At 38.8% G+C, this 20,463-nt stretch overlaps 1 long non-coding RNA gene across 1 annotated transcript; it reads left to right on the top strand.

Moving 5' to 3' along the window:
- The first annotated feature begins 4,343 nt into the window (after positions 1–4,343).
- On the top strand, positions 4,344–17,835 carry LOC108794257. The gene is made up of 3 exons (XR_001941698.1): positions 4,344–4,470; positions 11,234–11,265; positions 17,789–17,835. It is a non-coding gene; the product is annotated as an uncharacterized LOC108794257 (long non-coding RNA).
- Positions 17,836–20,463: the final 2,628 nt, after the last annotated feature.

The following is a 20,463-nucleotide window of genomic DNA, read 5'->3' on the forward strand; positions in this document are numbered from 1 at the left end:
CCGCCCAGCTGTCAGAAGCAGGCTGTCGGCCGGCCAATGGCCGGCCGCTCGGCCAGCTTCGTCTTTCAGCACGGCTCAGCGCTTGACTGAGCCGCTCGGCCATGATCGGGAGCTGTACGGTCTATTGTGAATAGCCCGTACAGCACCCCCTCGGTTCTCCTGAACCGAAAGAGTCCTGGTGCCGAAGCTAGCCGAAGGATCGGCCGAAGCTACGGCCAGATCCTTCGGCAGCTTTGTGAATAGACCCCAATGTATCACTTCATGCATCAAAATACAAGGTTCCTTAGATCCTCCCCCTTCCTCCTTGAAAAACCCCGCCCCATGAAAATAAACCTCAGCAATTCCAGGATCTCGCTAAAGGGCCCATAGTGTCACCCTAGCAGGCAGCAAAAGCCAGGTGAAAGGTAAGTGTATTTTTTTTTACATTTCTTCTCAGGTTTTTTGTTTATTATTATTATACAAGATTTATATAGTGCCAACAGTTTGCGCAGCGCTTTAAATTGTAGATTTTTACAAAAGAAAGAGGACTTCTTTTATAAAAGAAGAGGACCTTGTATTTTGATGCAAATTATACTTTGGGAAATATTTTCCATCAACCTCCTAAATGAACAATTGTTGAGCAATTATTCTCTTACCTGTTCAAGTCTGTAATGAAGAAAAATGATTAGTTAACACTTTCCGCTATGTAATGAAGTAGTAGCATCATGTGATTATGGGAGATCTAAAAGCACATGCTAGTGATTACTGAGCACAGATTAGACAGATTCTGTCTTTCTTTTAAGAATGATTACCTGACAATGTGTTAAATAAGCCTGCTTTGAGAAAAGTAGGAAACTTCACAAAGTGCTTGAGCTCTTTGGAACATTTTATGCATGAATTCATTGGAGAAGTGTTCAAAGTCACCAGACTGGATTTTCCTAAATCACAAAGTCACAATGTATCCACAGTTTGTAAAGGTTGTTACATAATAAAGTGACTTTCTGTCTTACCTGTAACCATTTTCCTACATGCAATGCATGGCTCTGTATAAAGTGTGACCCAAACGTATCACTATTCTTGTTGGCGCATCACCAGCTGCAATCATATTGTGTAAAAGTTAGAACACAATAGACTTGAAGTGCAGATTCAGTCAAACAGGAAGAGAAGTTTAAAAATTATGAAAAATGGATTGGAATTTAATGTTTGATTAATTATTTTTTCCTTTAGACATTTTCTTTTTTATAGATTGACTTGTAACAAATATATGTGAACATCTGAAATTTAGATAGCTAAGTAAATGCCTGTATTAAGGTTGTTTGCTAAAATGATGTCCTTTATGACTTGGTTTATGACACAAAAGTGCTTTAGGTTGCAAAAGGGGTCAAATACAGACACCTTCTGATTACTTACAGATGTCCATGTAGTGCCCCTTAAAACTAGAGGTGCAGCAAAATTAAAATTCAGAAACCGAAACAAAAACCGAAATGAAAAAAAAGATCAGGCTGAAACCGAACCCGAAAATGTTTTTTCTAACTTTTTTTCAGATTTTTAAAATACTTTTTATACTTTTAATACTTTTAATTATTTTTTTAATAGAAATACTAGATTTCTAAACAGACCACTGATATTTACATTATAAAATATAAAAAAGAGATTGAGAACACAGAGTCCTCAATCTCTTTTTCTGCAGCCCCAGTTATAAATGAACAGGAATCCTCTATACTGAGTGTTCCTGTTCATTCATAACTTGTAGATATAGTGTGTTTACCATGTCCACAATCATGAATGAACAGGAAGTTATGTAGATCACTCCTATTCATTTATAATTGAGGACAGAGTAAATATACTCTGTCCTCAATTATTTACAAACACTGAGCAATCACTGATCGCTGAGTGTTTGTACCCGCTCTCCATCCTGGATCGGCTGACACAGGAGGCTGAGCGAGCGGTGCAGGGAGGAGAGCTCGATCTGACAGCTGACTCCTCCACTGGCCAGCCTCCTGTGACAGCTAACAGCTGTATCAGCCAACACACTGCTCTCCTGATCTGTTACAGGAGGCTGAGCGGTGTGGGGAGGAGAGACGCCGGCTGCTCACAGCCCTCTCCTCCTCCTGCACCGCTCGGCCTCCTGTGACAGTTTCTCTCTGTGCTGCTCTTTGTCCCAGCGGGGAGGAGAGAAAGGATGGATGCAGCACTGTTTCATCCAAAAAATTGCACTTTTGGCATTTTGTCAAAAATGCCATTTTCAGCCGATATGTTTCAGCGGCCGAAATATCGGTGAATCCCTACTTAAAGCCTATACCTAAACTCAACAGGACCTTACCATTTCTCTGAGCAAAAATGAAGCTTTGCCTCCTGTGGCGTAGACTTACGTAGATTTAGTTGTCAAATACCAGTGCTTAAGTGGGCTTAGTGATGGCAGCCTGATTAGTAGATAAGGGGGGGAATCAGGGAGTCCAAACCCTTCCCAAAGCATCCATCCGTGGCACAACAGCTGGTTCAGAAAGCCCCAGCATGTAGATCTGCATTCTTTAGGTTTTTTTTCTCAATGAATCAACTAAAGTAGGCCACCTCAATTAGGCACCTATTAGAGGCTTAGCCTATTCATTACAAACAGACTAAACCTTTGAGAAGACCAACTTCCTATGTGATGAGAAGCAAAGCATGGTCACCTGTCTGGCTCGTACCACTTTCACCTGTTGCTTGCTGGGTGCTATGAATGTGTTTGGCTGTGGGTGTTATTACAGCTTGTATGATTGTTTGATGGGACATTATTTTTTAATGTGAATTTACTTACATTCATATTGCTATATACCTGATGCATTATATGACCAACCATTCCAGTATAGATGGTTTAATAGGTTACTGTAACTGACCACTGCACTCTGTATGCTGGACCATATATGACATACCCTTGGCACCTGCACTCTTTATGGTATGTTGTACTCATTTACTATGTTAATGAAGTTCTTCTTAGTTGTTTTTTACAAATGAATGTGCTGAGGTATGTATGTGTGTATATTAGACTGTTGCTTGTGGCACAGTAATTAAAGGAGAACTATGAGGTGAGTGATTTACACTCATCTTCATAGTTAGAGGCAACGTGTGATAATGAAACTGTCACATGTTGACTCTATAGATCAGGAAGTGATCGAACATCACTTCCTGATCATCTCCCTGCAGAGAGAGGTGACTGTCAGTCACCGCTCCCTGCAGGGATTACCCCCTCCCCTCTTTGATCCTCCAGCGCTTACCTCCAGCGTTTTTGGAGGAACAGACGAGGGAGAGGGCGGGCACAGCCTGCTATATACTGAGCTTTGGGTCACGGGAGGAGGTTAGTATATGTCCTCTCGTGCGTGACCCTAAAGAGAACTATGGGATAAATAGGTTACCCCATATTTCTCTTTTAAAGCATATTTTGTGGGTACAAGGACGGTTACATATTTTTCCATGTGCACTGTGAGTAGGTTGATGTTTCCAAGCCCCTGTCACTCTTAGACCAATTTAAAGACTAACACAGGTACTTTCAAACACAGGTACTTTCAAACACAGGTACTTTCACACAGGTAACACAGGTACTTTCACACAGGTAACACAGGTACTTTCAAACACCATACTTCAACACTTTCGCTACCTTAGGGTTTTTTTAGGCTACAGCTGGCCATACACCTTACAATTATCTGCAGATTTTCTGTGGTCAGATGGAAAAGGTGCAACAGATTCCTCCATCTACACTTAAAGGGGTTCTAAACCCTCCGTTTTTTTTTTGCTTATATCTACTGCTAGCATGCAGTAGATATAGGCAAGAAGTGTAAAAAAACGCTTAAAATCATTTTAAACTTACCTCGTTATCGCCGCTCGATCCTGCGCCGAGAATCAGTAACTGCTCGTACGGCCGCAAAGGATCTTGGGGCGGGCGCATGCGCAGTTCCGATTCTCGGCCGGGAGACGAGCAGAGACGCAAGGTAAGTCTATGGACGCGTGCACCCGCCTGCAGACACCGCTGGATCGGAGAGACAGAGCAGTCAGCGCTGGATCGGAGTGACGTCACACCGCTGGAGGGACAGATGAAAACATGGGGAAAGAAGAGGAAGATCGGAAAAAGAGACATAATTTAAGGTAAGTGCTAACATTTACATGGGGGGGAGGGAAAAAATGTTTTGCCTTTAATATCGCTTTAACTGTGTGGATGGAGTAATCTCCACCTGGGCCAATCTGTTGCACTTTTTCCATCTAAACACAGAAAATCTGCAGATAATTGTAAGGTGTATGGGCACCTTAAGTCTGGTGAACTTTAATGTTCAGCTGAAGTATTTAACTAATGTGCTGTGTATGTTATCTCATTCTGTGCAGGATTATAGCATGACATGGCTTCAGGGTCCTTTTGTCATGGGTTAGAACAACAACTTGGGATCAAGAAAAAAGCAGTTATACTTTATTGTGCAAAATTATGGACTTTGTTAATCTCAGCTGCTCAGAAGAAACCAAAAGGTAAATTAAAACAATTAATTTGTGGCTTTATTTTACATGCCCCTCACTCATTTATAAAAAATATTGTCTATACATCTAAATTAAATTTTTCAGTGTAGTTTGAATTTGACTCACTCATTTAAAAATAGCGCACATCTGCTGACCTTGACAAACCTTTTCTTTTTTTTCAGGGAATCACTCATTTTTTTCACATGACTAGGCACATAGATTTGTCCAGACTGTAGAGAGCAAATTGATTTTATGATCGTTAGTGTATGGTTGTTGCAGGCAAGACACTTTTAAATCGGCCATACTGCCCCCACATTAGCATGATTATGGGCAAATATGGCTGTGGCTAGCCTAGGCTGTGGCTATTGAAGGCAATGCTTAGCAATAGAACCTGCAGTGGCTGACAACATAATTTAAGTATTAATAAAAACAGCCTAATTCTGTGTCCCTGTACTTACGTACAGTAATTATCAAGAACAATTGATACATTAGTAATATATGTGCAGCAAGTAGATGCATAGTTAGATAGACCTGGAAAAATAATGCTTTCTTGATAAACATTAAAGTGACACTAAACTCAGGAGTTAAATATTTAAAATGCATTCAAGTAGTTTAACTATTAACAATACTGTACCTTATTTGTGTATTACTCATCTGTAGATCCTTTAAATCATCTATGAATTGGTGCTGACACTGTCCTTCCTTCTGGAGCATGGATACTTTTGTTCACCATGGTCACTGTGTGTGTTGTAAAGTAGCCAACACTCCAAGCTCGCTCCCGTGATGGAATACAATCCCACGTTTAGTTTACTAATTTGTATTGAGATTGTAGTCCATCATAGGTGGGAGCTTGGAGCGCTGGCTACTTTACAACACACACAGTGACCATGGGGAACATAAGTAGCCACCCTCTAGAAGGAAGTATAGAGTCAGTACACATTTAGAGATGATTTGATGATCTATAGCCGAGTGATACACAAATAAGCTACATTTTTGTTAATAATTAAGGTACTTGAATGCATTTTTAGGATTCAATTCCTGAGTTTAGTGTCACTTTAATCAGTAATGTATATGTATGTACAATACCAGAAACCAGTTATATCTATGTATATAATATTGCATAGTACATACTGGGGTCTTTTTATAAAGCAGTGAATGCGATTTTCACCATACATTCTCATATATATATATGCCCATAAAGTAATTTATAAAGAAATATAGTTGCTATGGGTAATACTTTTGCACTATTATTATTTGCTGCAATTTGTATAAAACTAGATCTGTTTATTTACCACATGCAAGCAGTCTGTTCACTTTGTGAGGGAATTTCCCAGTGCTTTAGTGAATGAGGTTCAGCTCTTCTGACTTCCATCATCCAATCATCCAATCATGTGCAAACAAAAATACTGTTTTTTTTATTTTCTTATCTTTTAGTTAGTGATCATCACATTCAATAAGCTAACGGGAAATTCCTGTTGCACAGTGACAAGCCTATTTGCCTGTATTGTCTCTAATAAATCGGTCAGTTGTCTCTTTGCCTATTGTCTTTAATATACTGTATTGGTCATTCACTGTGCATCCAGAGCAAGTGGGGACAATGCAGGATTTTTATAGATGAAATTGAATTTCTCCCTTTCACCAAAATAAACATTTACTTTTATAGTCTATATATTAAAAATTAAAAGTCACTGCTTGACTGTTATGTATTGTTATATTCTGCACTGGAACAGTTTGCAGGTCTCTCGTGTGACAGAGAATATATACAGTATATCTGTTCATATGTAGCATAAAACTATTTCCCCAGACACATGAATATATTAGGTGGTAGAAGAGAATAGTGCTTTCTACTGCACCACAGAGACAATGAACAGACTCATAGGATTCTTCTGTACCTGGATTAACTTGTCAGTGGTTGAATCAACAGTCCAGTGGACCAATTACCGTATTTTGCGGTCTATAAGACGCCCCCGACGATAGGACGCAGGGCTTCTGTGAACTACTTGTCCATAAGGGTATCATTCTTCCTTCATTACAGAGGATATTAAAATAGTCTAAGCTTTTAACGAAAATGAGAACATAGCCCTAAGATTTCCAAAGTATTGTAACAATGATTCCAAACCCACACTATTTTTCGACTTTGTGAGTTAGTATGGGGTCCAAAGCAGCCCTCTTCAAATATAATTTCTGAATGGAGAAGGAAGGAAAACATTAGCTATAATGCAACATAACCAATCGGCACATGACAACTGAAATTCCAGCTTCTATGAGATCATAATGCTGATGAAGTGACTTGTGTTGAAATTTAGAGCTCACATTGTATGAATTTCATTTAACTTATCCTTGACCTACAAAAAAACTAGTTCTGCACTTTGGTTTTCTATGCTCTTTTAGAGCTGAAAATAAATATAATATACATGGAGACCACATTTATTTGGCAATTATATATTGTGTTGACAATCATTTTTGTAGATAGCATTGTTGCTATGTTAGATGCTATTTGCCCCTATACATTTAGCTACATTTAGATTATTTCAGTAAAATTAACTGTAAGGATGTTTATTGTAATTTGTTCAGCAGATTACAGAATAACTGCCCTAATCATTATGTGAGTGTACACCAACATTTGACATGACATATACTTTAACAAGCACTATAATAGTCTTTGTCTTGCGGTATGTTAAATCCCGAATTGTTGAACTTTTGAATGCTGAGTATGCATTGAAATTCCATGTTTAGATCTTTATGGTACTTCAAAAATCATTCATAACATGTTTTTCATGACATACAAAAAATCATTATAGACACTATAGGGATGCACACATGGCAACACTTTTAGGGTGCTAACAATGCATTGCAATACTGCTTACTTCTGAGACTCCCACAGGCATCAAAGGTTCATTTAACAAAAGTGGGAGCAGATCTGACATTCTTCCTGCTGCCTCATTGTAGTTACGCGGACTAGTCATTGTTACTTTCCTGTTGAAAGTGGAAGGTTGGATTCACACTTATTGGATTGTGTTGCAGTATATTTTTATTGTGCATATTTGACGTGCTTTATGACTTGTTGATATTCTTATTCAAAGCCCTTATAATGTTTATTGTCAGCTGATAAAAAGGATATGACCTTTTTTTTAGCCAGTGCATGTCAGCGCTCTACATGTATGTGAACTAGCACCATTGCACTGCTATTAAACTCATATGTTACACTCATTCCAGTGTGACCTTATTGACAGCATGGCATCTGCTAGAGAATGAAGGCAGCTTTTCCTTCTTCCCCTCTCTGTCCATTTGATATATTACATGACAAATGAAATGGGAAGAAGGACAGTCTGCCCTCCCTCCATGGGGGAAGCCCGTACTGAAAATGAGGTCTAGTCTCAGTCTCCCTGCTCTCTTCTGCTCTCAGTAGACTGCTATTGGAAGGAGGAGAGTAGAATTCTCCCTCCAGCAGCTATCACGACCCCTGCTCTACTCTAATGCTTTGTGTTCTCCAGCTGTCTAAATTATAGGAGTAACAGCAGTGTCACTCCTGTCATTCAGGCAACTGCAGAACGAAGCACTGGCAAGCTCCCAGTGCTCTCCCTATTCCACATTAAAAATAAACTGCTCCCATGGCAGATGCCCCTCTGTTTCCAGCAATAGGTAATGCAGTAAAGTCGGAATGCCTTACATTACTGCCCACTCTCCCAGTCTGAATACGGGTGTACAGTGATTACAGGAAGATAGTACAAAGCATTATTGCTGTTCTTTAAAAAAAAAAAAAACAATTATGTAAATTTTAAAGAATAACTTGATAAAATGTGGGTATTTTATATCTGCACACACTTTTTTTTTAATCTGCCTACGTCCTTATCTAATCATGTAATTTGTTCTCACACCAATGGATTACTAAGCTCTGTACTTACAATTCTAGAGACTTCCTTAAAAATCTGGCTCCTGGCTTTTATGTATATAGTGCCCGCAGAATACACAAATACAAGAACAAACTACATATTGCTTAAAGGAAATGTTCTCTTTTTCCATTGCATTGTGATTATGAAATTACCTTGGTATTTTATCCTTACTTCCTGCTTTGCATTTCTTACAAATTCTTTACCATAAATGCAAAACTAGGTACTAAAAAAGCCAGCCTTTCTGCACTGTTAGTTAATGGGAATTTTAGTGCGAGACAAGCAAACCCAGATGGTTTAACCTGCAACTGACAGATCAGTAATCTCACAAAACCTAATAAGCCTAGACTTACTAATAAAAGTCCTTCTCCTAGGCAGATGTTAGACTGCTTGATAGTTTTCATCTTCAGTATTTTTTATCAGCTACTATAGAAAAAGGAGGGTTTGGTGAATTAAAGATTCAACCCCACTCCCACAAATTTACACATATACTCCTAAGCACCAGAGATGCAGATGGACCCAATACCAAGCAACAAGAGATGAGACATGGGCACAACACCCCTCATGACAATTACCGATTCTGTTGCTGAAGAGCACAAAAAATTAGCTATCAGGTACCCCCCACCCAGTAGCCTTCTCCAGCCATATGGAAACTAGTCTTTATCCTAGTGTGCTGGGCCTGTATCAATGAGAGGGTGTTGGTTGGTTACACCTTTTTATTTTTTGATCAAAAATAGACAAATACACTATAAGAACAAGTTGGTGCCAACTTCCTGTTTTTTTTTTATTTTTCAGACTTGCGTAGTTTATTTCAGACTCAAGAAAGTTGGAGGGATTTTAGATTTTTTTCGTTTGATTAAATTTATGAGTTGCATGACACTCTAAAACTCACATTTTAGTTTAAACACACATTTATTTTCAAGTTTAGAGTACAACTCTGTCCAAAATGTGTTTCCATTTTATTTTAATAGAGTGGGAATCAAGTAGATACAGTTATTCTGTCAGCTACCAGGCAGGAAAAAGGAGTTCAGGAGTGCAGAAACGGAAGGTTTATTCTAGAAGACACATATAGCAATCAGAAACCTTGACACATTCGGCACTACAGTGCTTAGCCTTGAGCCTTATGACTGAATGCTGAATGCAAAACATGGCAAGGTGTTCTCACTACAGTATTTGTCTTCTTGAACAAAGATCCTATTTTGTCCATTGGACTGGTAGACTCTGTTTTTCTATATGCTTCATTCATACAACTGAGCAAAGCTGTGGATTCTGGGCAATCTGAAGGGGTGGATACCCCATATTTTTAATTTGCTTAAACCTTTGTAACACAATGTGTATTATTTTTTCACTTACTGAGACAAAAGTCCTTTCTATACAGTACAAGGATTATAAACCTTTTTCTGAAAACGCTGTTACTGGGTTGGAACTAACATTTCATCTTTTTTATTCTTCTGATTTACTCATCATTGCAATGTAAACTTTTTTTGACAGTAAAAATATTGGAAATTAAATTGCTGTTGGTGTTTTACCATCTCCTTTGATTTCTGAATGAGGGTATGTATCTGCCTTCACTTTCACCAACTGGTACAAGCCCAATGTTGCAATGAGAAAGCTGCAGTATCTGCATCCCTTCAGAATGGAAGAGTCTTAGAAAGTATCGAACCAAAATGAAATTCCCATTTGCAGGGGATGCCTGAAATCTGGTGTGTAACTCACAGCTAACATCTATAAAAGAACAGGTATCCAATCACACAAGCACAAATTGGTATGCTTTATATGTATTAATATGTATTGTAAAGGTATTAGCTCAGCAGTAGCTTGGCAGCGGGTATCTGAGACTCCCTGGATGAGTATCCACACAAAACAGCCACAGCAGCCAATGACTTTTGGTGACAAGCCCACGTGCATTTGGTGAAAAGCCCACATGCAATTTATTTACTAATTTTGCTAGCTCCAAACAACAGCAAAACAAAAGAAATGCGAAAATAAATCCTTGCCCCTTGGTGTCTTACTACACACAGTTTTCCCTCACTAACAGCTAGGGGCAAACTTGTGCTGCCCCAAGCACCTAACTCTCTAATTAAGCAATGTTTTTGCCACACAGGCTGGATCTTACACACTTTCTACACAGGCCGGTTTACGTCAATTTGCCACACAGGCTTGCGGTCATATATTTGCCACACAGGCTCACCTTTGCCACACAGGTTGGTTTTCACCACACAGGTGTTTAGCTCCCCATTCTGCTCAGGCCTGCTTAGCAGGCTAGGAAATCTTATAGAGGTCCTAACAAGCCAGCTTGCCTAAGCTGGGGTTGCTACCTCCATGCCTCCAGTCCTCTCAACACTTCACCCTAGAGGAAAACATTCAGTAAAATGCCTGAACCTGGGCCACACATACTCTATCTGTCTGTCTGACCCAGACATTTTATTAGCCTTCTGTCACAGTATACACAACAAAATAGTTTACATAACAATTATACAGTATATGGTATGTAATTATTTTAGGCAAAGTAGAGTTTTCCTATAAAGGTTTTTTGGTTATACAAAGAAAGTCAAATCACTTTAGGGTATAGGGATTACTAGACATCATGTCTGAACAAATCTTTAAAACCTGGAAAGTTCGAGGAGCAGCTATTTTTAATGACCTTTATATATTATTATATAAATATTCATGATTAATTATGGTAAATATTTGATGGCTAATGCGTATCACCACTGAGGTAAACCATTGTACTGTATTAGTCAATGTTTTGCGTACTAAATATTGTCAATTTTTCACACAAGCAAAAAAAAGCAGTTTTCTCAATTTTAATGTAACAGGCATGGCAAACATGTTAAACCAGCTGTAACATAAATATAATCAACCTGAACTATTTCTGTTTGCAGCTTATCAGGAACACAGTGCGTGAAGCAGACAGGTAAGATAATATAAACTAACAACAGCTCTAATGTAAATAGATATATGCCTCAATCAAGAAATGTATCAGTGATAACATGAGATTATGGTAATTATATAGACGCTCACATAGGCGGAAGAATTGCTATGCAAACATTACATGACCAGCTGTTCCTGGGTCCTTTATTAATACATGTTCTACTAGGAACAGAAACTAATCTGATATTAGCTTTCACTTAAACACAAGCATGACTGATGAAAGGGAAGACTGGGCTGGCAGTAGTATTAATAGCAGGACGGTGCCATTAAAGCTGGATACACTGTAGACATATAAATATGTAAATACAGGACATAGGCTTAGAAGATCAGTGCATAATATTATATTTAATATTACATGCAGGCTTTTCTTGCATGGAGCAATATTTCTTTAGAACTTTTGCATAGGCATCTGGACACTATGGGGGGAATTTATCAAAACAGGAGCAGAGAGAAACTGGAGCAGTTGCCCACGGCAACCAATCAGCACCTCTCTTCAGTTTGCTCAGGTAAGATTTCAAAATGAGACAGAGAAGCTGATTGGTTGCCGTGCAAACCTGCTCCAGATTTTGTCTCTTCCAGTTTTGATAAATTCCCCCCTATACCTCACAAGTATTCAGAATCAAACATATATGTTAACATTCCCCTATAAGGGCCCATGCACACCACTCAGTTTTATTGTCCTGTGTTAAATGCATATGTGTCAATACATGTTTAAAATGTGTTGCATTAAGGTAGCTTCTTAATTGAATAAGTTGCCCAACACTCTGCAATGCACAAACCAATTTCTTATTCACAGTGCACCTTGGCCACCCCACACTGCAAGGGTTAAATACTCATTAAAACTAGGGAATAAGTGTTCTGACTTTTGATTCTGTGTTGTGGAATACCGCGTGTGCTTTTTTACTTTTATAGCTGTGGTACAATTAATAATGCATGTTATTGCCATGAACATATTCAGCACATTAATGTGTATTGTGGTAAAACACATTAAAGTGTGAGTTATAACATGGATTATTGTATGCGCCGTGGTGTTAAGAAAATAATAGACCCACATTTGCCTAGAATAGACCTGCATTTTGCCTAGAAAAAAAAGCCAAAATGCAATAGATTGTGAAGAATAATCTTATCTTGTAACGATAAGTATATGAAAATCAGATCTCCAGCATATCTTGGTTTCCTAGACCTTCCAGATGCATGTTTGAATTTTCATCTTTTTTCCTCTACCCTATCTGTTTATCCAGTATAGGAAGCTGGATAAATTGGGTGTAGGGCTGCCGACATCATGTTCTCAAGATGCTTTGGTATAGAACCTAGTCTCTCCTCTGACCAGGAAAAAAAATGCCTATCTTCTGCTGCAGTTAATCAGCAGGGGTGAAAAGCAAAAACACACACCCCCATGTAAAAACCCAAGTTGCCAAGTCTTGTGTTGATTGGAAAGGGGGAAGGTGGGAAATGGTAGGTAGGCAAGTGGCAGATGTGAAGCACATGCACTTACTCACTACTCTCTGTAGAAAGATAAATATTTATTTTTATACAAAATACCTTACTATTTAAGTCTCAGAAGCGGACAATCCCCATGCTAAAATTTGCACCATTAGGGGAAAAAAAAGTTTATTTTGACAAAACATGTTCCTTTTTGGGGACAACATGAGGCTTTTTTTTAACAAAAAACTTTTTAAAAAGTTAAAACTAAAGTTCTAAAAAAGAGCTGACAATGCTTTTCCAAACCTAGTACAATAAAATCTGTTTTGAATGATAGATTGTTTGTTTAGGTCCAATCTATTTTAAAACCCAGTGAGGGGAATTTATCAAAACTGGAGCAGACAGAATTTGGAGCAGTTGCCATTGGCAACCAATCAGCCTCCACCTTTCAATATTAAATCTTAACTGAACAAACTGAAAAGAGAAGCTGATTGGTTGCCATAGGCAACTGCTCCATATTCTTCAGCTCCAGTTTTGATACATTCCCCTCAGTGTGTAACACGCTGTAGCATTTTGCCTGACAATAGTAACTTTTTTGCAAAAATACATGTATGTGTACTCCAAAGAGCTGATAATTTGAAAATTAAAATTTTGTTCAGACAGAATACATTGTTTCAGATTCAGACTCTGACAATCTATTTTGATTTGGTTGAGAAAAAAAAACTGAATCATTCTTTCCTAAAATGACTTGCTGATTACAAGAACTTGCAGTCCATTTTCTGATAAAACAGTTCAACAATGTATAATAAAAAAACAAGGGCTTAGGACTTGTGCGGATGGTTTCAGTTTGACATCAGATTCAGCTGTTTCTGAAAATATTCAAAATGCATTTACCAGGTGAATTTGACCTATAGTTGACCTCCTGCTGACCTGTATTTGACCTGCTTCAAGCAGGTTTTGAACTTCTGTAGAGTGTGGTAATGCAAATCTGATGCAAAGAAAAGCCCATCGAGAAAAGCCTGCGCTGCTCAACTTATAATATATATACTGATAAATAGTAATAGTTTTCTTAATCATAGTTATGTACTTTTTAAAGTGAATTTGTGCCCAGATGCACACTAAAGCATTTACATATTCTGAACTTAAACACTTCTCTAGCTATATGAATTGTGGAGAAATTAATTTTCAAAGTTCACAACACAGGAATTGAAATCTTAGGTTTTTATATGAGAGCAGAATCTTAGCAGCCTGCCAGCCCTCAATATAAACAGCCAGCAGGTCTTTCTAAGCTGTTAGACACTGAGTGGAACTGATTTCAGAGTCTTTAGTGTGATCTTTAAGGATTTTTATAATAAACTGCTTCACATTTCATGCAGCTAGAGAGGTGAGTGAGGCTTGTTTTAAAGCTCTTTTAGTGCCTGGTAAACATATGTAAAAAGTGTAATGTCCATAATCTGGGCAAATGTGCACTTTAAGGAAACACAGTAATGTAAAATTATCAAAAGTTCATATATGCACAGTATATTCAGTATCATTTTCATTACAGGTCTAAACAAAAACAGTTATAGTTGTATATTCATGTGATTTTTTTTAAATTTGGACGCATCTAAATGTTCAAATTCAAACGCGTCCGAATGCGAATGAATCTAAGGGGGTGATTTACTAACCTAAACACACGCACGCAGCAGGTGCGTGTGATTTTCACACAGCAAAACGTATTTATCAACCAAAAAGTCTCTAAAAGCATATTTCCACTAATGCCATATATGGAAAAATCATGCACATGATGCATATATAATGCTGCTTCACAGTTTAGACAAAAATGGTTAGCTCATGCATTTACATTCCTGCATTCATCAACGCAAGCAACACAACATCACCTTGCAATTCATGCTTGGCTTTGCACAACATACCTGCTGGGTGTGTACACACTACAAAGGTGTTTAGATTCCACCCATAGATCATGCTGGGAGGGAACACACTACAGAGGTGTATACATGTTCGTGGTGTGTTTATAAGGTTAGTAAATCAACCCCTAAATGTTCTTTTAACAAAAAATCGGATCCATCGGAGTTTCGCAAAAGGAAACTAAATCGTACATGTGTCTCTGGCTAACCAGATTTTTTTGGGCTGTTAGGTGTTGCATTACATGGCATGGTCATATGATTTCCTGAGATCCATGTGGATCTTTCCGAAACAAAAATTTGGACAGATATGAAATCTGAATAACAAACTGAATTTTGTTTCCCGAAAAATGAAAAAAGTAAAAATCATAATCGATCCGAAACTATACAATTTTTTTGTGAGGTTACCTGTCTAGCGATAAGATGCAAAATACAGCAACCCATAACCCATGAGATTCCCATTTACTGAAGCAACATAGTGTGAGAAAAAAGTTCCCATTAGTTGCTATGAATTACTGAACTCTGTAACATTCTTTATTATTTATTAAATAAGCTTCTGTTATGTGTCTTTAGTTATGACATTTACAATGAAACACATGATCAATTTAGTTTGAACGAACTAAACACACATATGATCCTTATTAAAGACACATTTCTTGTATTTACTCCCAAAGCTAACTCTTAGGGGTCTATTCACGAAGCTGCCGAAGGATCTGGCCATAGCTTCGGCCGATCCTTCGGCTAGCTTCGGCCCCAGGACCCCTTCGGTTCAGTAGAACCGAAGAGGTGCTGTACAGGCTATTCACAATAGCCCGTACAGCTCCCGATCATGGCCGAGCGGCTCAGCCGAGCCTGAAGATCCCAATGCTTTTTAATGGGAAAATTTCTTTTTTTTCTATTCTGACATCGATCGTGTCAGAATAAAGAAAAAAAAGACACATCAGTGCTTCTCTCATGGGCGGCCGGGAGCGGGAGGCTCCCAGAGCGCCCAGGAGAGGTTTTTTTTTTGACAGCAGCAGAGCCGTCCGACAATAGGAAACTATTGGGCGGAGCTAGCTGTCACTGCTAGCTCCGCACAATCGTTTGCTATTTACTTTTTTAAACTTTTTTCACTGTTTTTCTCTTCTGCTCGGTACCTCTGAGGGACCGAGCAGAACAGCCGAGCCGAATGCCGCTCACGGGCATTCGGCTATTCACTCACTGCCCGAACAGCAGTGAGTAGCCTGCCGGAGGTTCGGCTCAGCCGATCCAGATGTTGGATCGGCTGAGTCGAACTCCTTCTGCACTCCGGGTCGGCCAAATATGCTGAGCATGTTCGGCCGACCCGAAGCTACACGAAGCAAGTCGAAGTACGGCTGATTTCAGCCGCTGTATGGCTGAAATTAGCCGTACCAGCCTGAAGTGAATAGCCGAACAGTGTTCGGCTCACTTCACTTCAGATCGGTCATTCACTCGGCTGCCCTCGGCAGCTTTGTGAATAGACCCCTTAGTGCTCATTTGCACAGATATAGAGGTCCATACACAGTAAAAGAACAGCCAAATCCCTGTGGTTAGGAGCTACAGATGTTGTGTACACCCCACGTGTAAAAATTGACAGGCTGCAGCTGAATGGTAGTAGATTCTGCTGCTACATACTGGTATGGATGTGAACTGTTTGAATCCAGAGCATATATCCATACCTATACACTCGGAGCAATGTTTACCACCATACAGCTGCAGCCTACCATTTATTTGTACAGGTGAGCTGTGTGCAACACCTGTGGTTCCCAGTCACAGAGATAAAGCCTTTGTGCCTATGTGAATTAGCCCTAAGACCCCATTCACACTGAACAATTTGTAGTGCGATTTCAGCTCAAAAATTGCTCAAACATAAGCTCAATGTAGCTCAATGTAGCTTGTCCAATGCATGTCAATGGAGCTGTTTACATTTCACAGCTCAATGCAGGAACATAAGCAGGAAACAGGAAGAGGAATTATGTCACATCAAGAGCACTTTTGATAAGATACAGCCCAATGTAGCAGCTATGAAGTCCATGCCATAGCATGACAATATGTGCACACCACTGTTTTTGCACACCTTTAGGGAAAATCTTTCTAATCTACCATTACCTGTTAATTTGGGGTGTGAAATCGTGCTCCCTTTGACTTTTTCTATTTGAGGTACACGGCCAAAAAATGTATCTTCTATTCAATATGTGCACTGTAGCTTTTTCTGATGTAGCTCAGTGTGAATGGGTTCTTAGTCACTAACAAAACCCAAAACGTAAAGGTATTAAAACCTAACTCCAGGCAAAGCATGGAAAGGTGTGTAAACCACACTCAGGTTTATATTTTGCATAGAGCATGGGAAGAAGAGTTTCATATGATGGTGAAGTCCAACCATCTGAAATAGTGCATTGATAAATATTTCTGTCAGTAGGTCAACTGGAATCAGTTTTTACAGGGCTACAAAGTATAAAAACTAAACTATACAGAATTTGAGATTATATTATTATACCATGCTATATGTTATGTTATTATGTGTTATAATGATGCCAATGCATTACTTGCTTGTCCATGGCTTGTATCCGGCTGGCTACTTGCCTTTGTAACAAACCTTACTGTTCGTAATGCATCCAATGCCATGTATCTTATGTGATTCAAAATCAATAAAGACATACTTGCTTAAAAAAAAAAAAAAAACTAAATGAAATAAATAGGCTAAATGTTTCTACATACAACTGACCTAGAAAAAAATCACAAAAACATACTATGATGTTTTCTTTATTTAGTTTTAAGGTTGTGTACATATAGTCTCCAGTTATTGGAATCCGACCCAACCCTTGTTATATATGACTATATTGCTATACCATAGGCTGATTGCTTATTCCTGCTTTGCCATTTTAAATATGAGTCACTCACCGTTCCCTATCATTGTCACATAGGTTGAATGATAGGTATTACAAGTCTTAACTGATCATATAAGGTAGAATGTGATGTGCCTATTGTTTACCTTCAAACTGACACATGGAAATTTTTTCATGTATCTATTGTACTATATTGGTAATTTGCACATTCCATTATCGTCTATACCATATATATACAAATACATTCCTTTGGCTTTGTAAACAGCACTGTATGAAATGCAACATGAATCATCGCATATTTCTAATTAAACTTTCTTTCCTTTTTACTGTTTAGGCTCGACATGCAAAATGGGGATGATCAAACTATCTGTGAAAAATTATATGAGGCAAGCTTATTTTTAGTTTCTCAGTGTTCCTTGTTCCATTAACCATTTTTGGGGGAACTTAACCTCAATTCCAAATGTTAGGACACTGTGTAAAATCTACAATTTTATTCACAATAGAAAACATCTCAAATGTTTAAACTGAGAAAATTTACCATATTCAAAAAAATCATGTTACTGACCTGTTGCCAATTAACCTAATTAGTTGCAAAATGTTCTTCCAGCTCTTTCTTGTTAGTACTACTTACTTTGCCAGCTTTTTGTTGCCCTGTCCCAACTTTTGTGAGATATGTTGCTGCCATCAATTTTGAAATTATCTTATTTAAACATTTGTTATGTTTTCTATTTTCTGTTGTGAATAAAATATTGGTTTATGCGATTTGCAGATCATTGCATTCTGTTTTTATGTAGATTGTACACAGCTTCCCAACTTTTTCGGAATTGGGGCTGTAGTTTTTATACAGTAGTACATTGACTATAGAAGTATATCTACTTTATTACTATTATTAAATTATATTGCTGAGGTTTTTTGTATCTAGATAAAATATACACATAAATTTGGACCCAGCCGTCTATAGCAATTGTATGTACTTGGCAGCCAAGGAACACAGTAAAGAATAATTCTGAGGATAGGAAATGCCCAAAAAAAAAAAAAAAAAAGCAATTAACTCATCACTTTAGGAGGAGCAGTGTCTGCTTTAAAGTTAACCTGGAACATACACTGAGTGGCCAGTTTATTATGGCCACCTGACGTTTGTAGGCAAATTAGCTATAATTAGCTATAATTCCGCGCTGAAGTTGCTAGAGGGCCAGACCATTATAAATAGGGAAGCAGGTTGTTTACACGATTTAACAGCCTTTGAACGTGGGATGATTGTTGGCGCTCGGAGCCATGGAGCGAGTATCAGCAAAACAGCAGAATTCGTTAAATGTTCAAGAGCAGCTGTTGTTAAAGTGTTTAAAGACTGGACTGTCAGAAGAAAATCTGGGTCTGAACGTGCGAATTGTGGCCATCAGTGACTAGTCAATGTTAGGGCAGAACGGAGAGTGGCAAGACTGGTACAAGACAACAGAAGGGCAACAGTGCAGTGTCAGATTCCTCGCATCACCTTTCAACATCTCGTGGAGTCACGAGGTGGCCCAACTAAGTCATCTCGTGGAGTCATCTCGTGGCCCAACGAAGTACTGATGGGGTGGTCATAATAATCTGGACACTCGGTGTATAAAGGAAACCAAACCCACCCAATACAGGCACCAAAACATTCCTACATCAACCTTTATTGCACATACAAAGTGACAAGGTTCATGGCATTAAGCATTGATCAAAAAACTTTCAAGATTGAGCAGAAATTCCCTTTATACGCTTTCAGCTTCTCTGTCTCTACCATGTATTATTAGATGCTGACATTTTGAATGATATGCAACATCACCAACAGGCTCAACCTAGTATTATCCCAATTTTTCGGTTCTAGCCTACCAAAAAGTATAATGAAGGGTCATCTTCTTTTTTTTTAGCTGTTGCAGAATACAAGTGACAAGAAAATCAAAAGAGTTTGATTTTTTTTATCCCTCAAAACATTGTTTTTGGACTATTAATTAAGGACTCATTTAAATCTTTGCGGTGCTTTAACACACATGCCCTTTTAATGTGTTATTGTGCATTCCATGAAAACTAATTTATGGGCAGCAGGACTGTTCCAGATAAATCAACAGTACAAGGGATTAGACAGACCTTTACAGGTCCAATCATACAAGCTGCCTCCAACGTCCTCAAAGCGAGTTTCTTCTCGCACACAGTTTGTACTGTTGATATGAACTAAATAGTGATTTATAACTGGATGTCATTAACTTCCAAGAATGTGACTTGCCATACAGGAAAAGCTTGCTTCATGTGTAAACAATGTAAATAGGCTGCCCTGGTTCACATATCTCATGATGTGAAAATAAACATGGTTAACAACTTTATATGCAGGGTGACTAGACCTCCTCACACCCTCCTCACTTCCTTCACCAGATTTAGCATATATATGCAGTAGCAACAAGGAGCAGGGGGAAAACATGTTTGTACATTTTTTTTAAATGCACATGATCGGCCGCCCCCTTACCTGACACACTTGGCACCGTTCCACAGGTGCAACTATAGCAAATATGGCATTGGCCATGCCCCCAACACCATACATTTAAACCTTATCCTGCTTCTTACCACTTAAACCAACTGTAACACTTGCGGGTCTATTCACTAAGCTGCCGAGGGCAGCCGAGTGAACAACCGGCCCCAAGTGAAGTGAGTCGAACACTGTTCGGCTATTCACTTCAGGCTTATACGGCGGATTTCAGCCATATATATCGGCTGAAATCAGCTGTACATCGACTTGCTTCGCATGGCTTCGGGTCGGCCGAACATGCTCAGCATGTTCGGCTGACCCAAAGTGCAGAAGGAGTTCGACTCAGCTGATCCAACATCTGGATCGGCTGAGCTGAACCTCCGGCAGGCCGGCTATTCTTATAGATGCCGAACAGCAGTGAGTGAATAGCCGAATGCCGCGACATTCGGCTCGGCTGTTCTGTCCCTCAGAGGGACCGAGCAGAACAGAAAAATAGTTTTAAAAGTTTTAAAAAAGTAAAT

Source organism: Nanorana parkeri, unplaced genomic scaffold (assembly GCF_000935625.1).
Source record: "Nanorana parkeri isolate BGI_ZX_2015 unplaced genomic scaffold, ASM93562v1 scaffold826, whole genome shotgun sequence".
NCBI lineage: Eukaryota > Metazoa > Chordata > Amphibia > Anura > Dicroglossidae > Nanorana > Nanorana parkeri.